This window comes from Macrobrachium nipponense, chromosome 1 (assembly GCF_015104395.2).
Source record: "Macrobrachium nipponense isolate FS-2020 chromosome 1, ASM1510439v2, whole genome shotgun sequence".
Classification (NCBI taxonomy): domain Eukaryota; kingdom Metazoa; phylum Arthropoda; class Malacostraca; order Decapoda; family Palaemonidae; genus Macrobrachium; species Macrobrachium nipponense.
Genome location: NC_087200.1, coordinates 36596881 through 36600852, shown reverse-complemented (window position 1 = coordinate 36600852; position 3972 = coordinate 36596881).

The window sequence follows — 3972 nt, the reverse complement described above, 5'->3', positions numbered from 1 at the left end:
GATGAAAGAGAAGGAATAAACAAGCGGAGATTAAAGCGGAAGATGCAGGAGCAAATGGAAGCGGAAAGTCTTAAGAACCCTTATACTGCCTACCAGGTGAACCAGACAAGTGCCCCCTTAACCACCCCTTCTCTCTCTCTCTCTCTCTCTCTCTCTCTCTCTCTCTCTCTCTCTCTCTGCATGTGACCCCTCTTGCCTTAAAATCTTAAGTCCCGCCATGAAAAAGAGACGTTTTATGGTTGACAGTGGCCGAAGGAACGCTCGTTTAACCTTCACAGGTGTTTTGGGATGCCCAGCAGAGATCCTGTTGACTCTCCAGAAGCAACAGGAGGAGAAGAAGAAGAAGAAGAAGAAGAAGAAGAAGAAGAAGAAGAAGGGCTCCCATCGCGTAATCTTGCTCTCCTGAACATCTTCCGTTGTGTGACTCTTGGTAACGAGGTGTTATTTAGATGTGCAGGAAAAGTATATACACTGCAAATTATTTACTTAAACTGTGTTTTTAATAACCAGTGTTTATCGTTGGTTGTACTTTTCTTTCGTCCATTCTACTCACACTTCGTTATTGATGTTTTACATCTACGTCTCCTTGGTTTCTTATTTTGTTTCTATTTACCAAACACTCAAAAACTTGCGCTCGTTTGGTGAGGGTCGATGTTTAGTGTGAACATGACATGGCCCCACGGTCGGTGAACGTGGTCTTATACACTAGGCTAGAAGTGTCTTATTTCTTAACATGCGGACGTACATACGTACATTCATACAGTCATCATTAGAGAATAGACTACTTTAAACTTTTGCTATAAGAATGTATGAAATGTTTATTATTGAGTATAATTGTATGTTTGTGCGTGGATGCTGAGAGACGTTTTAGGCCTCATACGTTAATATCTTCTTATCGTTAGGTTTACATTCCAGTTTTCTTCGATACGATTGACAATTATCGTTCATCATTCTTTGTAAAGCATTTTGTATGCATGCATATATATATATATATATATATATATATATATATATATATATATATATATATATATATATATATATAAGTCATTTCCGTGATTCATATACATATATCGAGCTACAATGTCCTTAATATTCTAATTCGCTCTACCTCGGAATTAATATATTTTCATATATGCTTAACCGAAGGGGAATTTTTCTCGATAATAGATTTGCCTGGACCAGGGCGCGAACCTATGGATCCTTTCAAACCCAGGAACGTCAGTGAAGCTTTATCTACTACACCACCGCGAGAGGCTAAAAGTTCATGTCGCCTCTCACCCTCATATACCTTACGCGCGCAGGTAATTAGTGGTTTGGAGCAACATCAACCCACCTCGACTCCGGTAGTGTTTGTAGTGCTTTTGACAGCACGTAGCCAATCTATAAGTCATATCACATTTCCGTGATTCATATACATATATCGAGCTACAATGTCCTTTAATATCTAATTCGCTCTACCTCTGGAACTTAATATATTTTCATATATGCTTAACCGAAGGGGAATTTTTTCTCGATAATAGATTTGCCTGGACCAGGGCGCGAACCTATGGATCCTTTCAAACCCAGGAACGTCAGTGAAGCTTTATCTACTACACCACCGCGAGAGGCTAAAAGTTCATGTCGCCTCTCACCCTCATATACCTTTCGCGCGCAGGTAATTAGTGGTTTGGAGACAAACATCAACCACCTCGACTCCGGTAGTGTTTGTAGTGCTTTTGACAGCACGTAGCCAATCTATAAGTCATATCACATTTCCGTGATTCATATACATATATCGAGCTACAATGTCCTTTAATATCTAATTCGCTCTACCTCGGAATTAATATATTTTCATATATGCTTAACCGAAGGGGAATTTTTTCTCGATAATAGATTTGCCTGGACCAGGGCGCGAACCTATGGATCCTTTCAAACCCAGGAACGTCAGTGAAGCTTTATCTACTACACCACCGCGAGAGGCTAAAAGTTCATGTCGCGAATTAGATATTAAAGGACATTGTAGCTCGATATATGTATATGAATCACGGAAATGTGATATGACTTAAAGATTGGCTACGTGCTGTCAAAAGCACTACAAACACTACCGGAGTCGAGGTGGGTTGATGTTTGTCTCCAACCACTATTACCTGCGCGCGAAAGGTATGAGGGTGAGAGGCGACATGAACTTTAGCCTCTCGCGGTGGTGTAGTAGATAAAGCTTCACTGACGTTCCTGGGTTTGAAAGGATCCATAGGTTCGCGCCCTGGTCCAGGCAAATCTATTATCGAGAAAAAATTCCCCTTCGGTTAAGCATATATGAAAATATATTAATTCCGAGGTAGAGCGAATTAGATATTAAAGGACATTGTAGCTCGATATATGTATATGAATCACGGAAAGGTGATATGACTTATAGATTGGCTACGTGCTGTCAAAAGCACTACAAACACTACCGGAGTCGAGGTGGGTTGATGTTGTCTCCAAACCACTAATTACCTGCGCGCGAAAGGTATATGAGGGTGAGAGGCGACATGAACTTTTAGCCTCTCGCGGTGGTGTAGTAGATAAAGCTTCACTGACGTTCCTGGGTTTGAAAGGATCCATAGGTTCGCGCCCTGGTCCAGGCAAATCTATTATCGAGAAAAAATTCCCCTTCGGTTAAGCATATATGAAAATATATTAATTCCGAGGTAGAGCGAATTAGATATTAAAGGACATTGTAGCTCGATATATGTATATGAATCACGGAAATGTGATATGACTTATAGATTGGCTACGTGCTGTCAAAAGCACTACAAACACTACCGGAGTCGAGGTGGGTTGATGTTGTCTCCAAACCACTAATTACCTGCGCGCGAAAGGTATATGAGGGTGAGAGGCGACATGAACTTTTAGCCTCTCGCGGTGGTGTAGTAGATAAAGCTTCACTGACGTTCCTGGGTTTGAAAGGATCCATAGGTTCGCGCCCTGGTCCAGGCAAATCTATTATCGAGAAAAAATTCCCCTTCGGTTAAGCATATATGAAAATATATTAATTCCGAGGTAGAGCGAATTAGATATTAAAGGACATTGTAGCTCGATATATATATATATATATATATATATATTATATAAAAATAGAAATTATATATATATATATATATATTGTAGTATTTCAACATTTGACGACACCGCTCGAAAGAAAAGGACGACATTTGTTAAAAAAGGCCAAACTGGAAACCTAGACCGCAAATAAATGTTTGAAGTGTAATCAAACAAAGTCATCACCGTAATCAAGTAGTACCGACGAACAAAGGCCTCGGTGTCTTCTTTAAAGCAGCCCTGTGATAAGACCTAGAATAGAATACGTCTTTCATTTGAGTCTCTTTCACAGGTCATATATTCTACAGAGATGAAATACAGAACGTGTTCTATTTGAATAGAAGTAAATAAATGGGACTTGAAGATTTGTGAACAGATAAGGAAAGAAAAATGGTCAACCGGAACGGAGGAACGGAATGCGTCTTTTTAGCAGAATTGGCAGTTCTTTCCCTCATGATTCTAGATCATTCCTTCCTCCCCTGTTGGTCGTCGGAAGCATCGTGGAGAGGATGAACTTGATTTGTGCATATGGGCCTTTTCGAAGGTTAGTTTAGATGACGCTGCCCATGCTCAAAGCGTGTTGAGGAGAAAGGAGTCATTAGGCCTGGTGTGGACCTGTTGATTTTGTCAAGCCAACAGAGGCAGAACTAATACATCCCAGATTGATTTTCTCATTTGGCTCCTGCGTTGAAGTCTGTCGTCAGAATAATTCCTTTTGATATAACTGATGTCCTCCTTTGCAAATAGCTGCGGCTGTCATCGCTGAATTACGAAAACGATATACACGAGAGACTCGCTATTAGAAGCGACATTGTGATACACCAGGCATGAAAATGTTTCTAATTATTGGCTTAAACAAAATAAAAATAAAAACAGTGCAAAGCGGGTTTTTAACAACTGCTCGAAAAA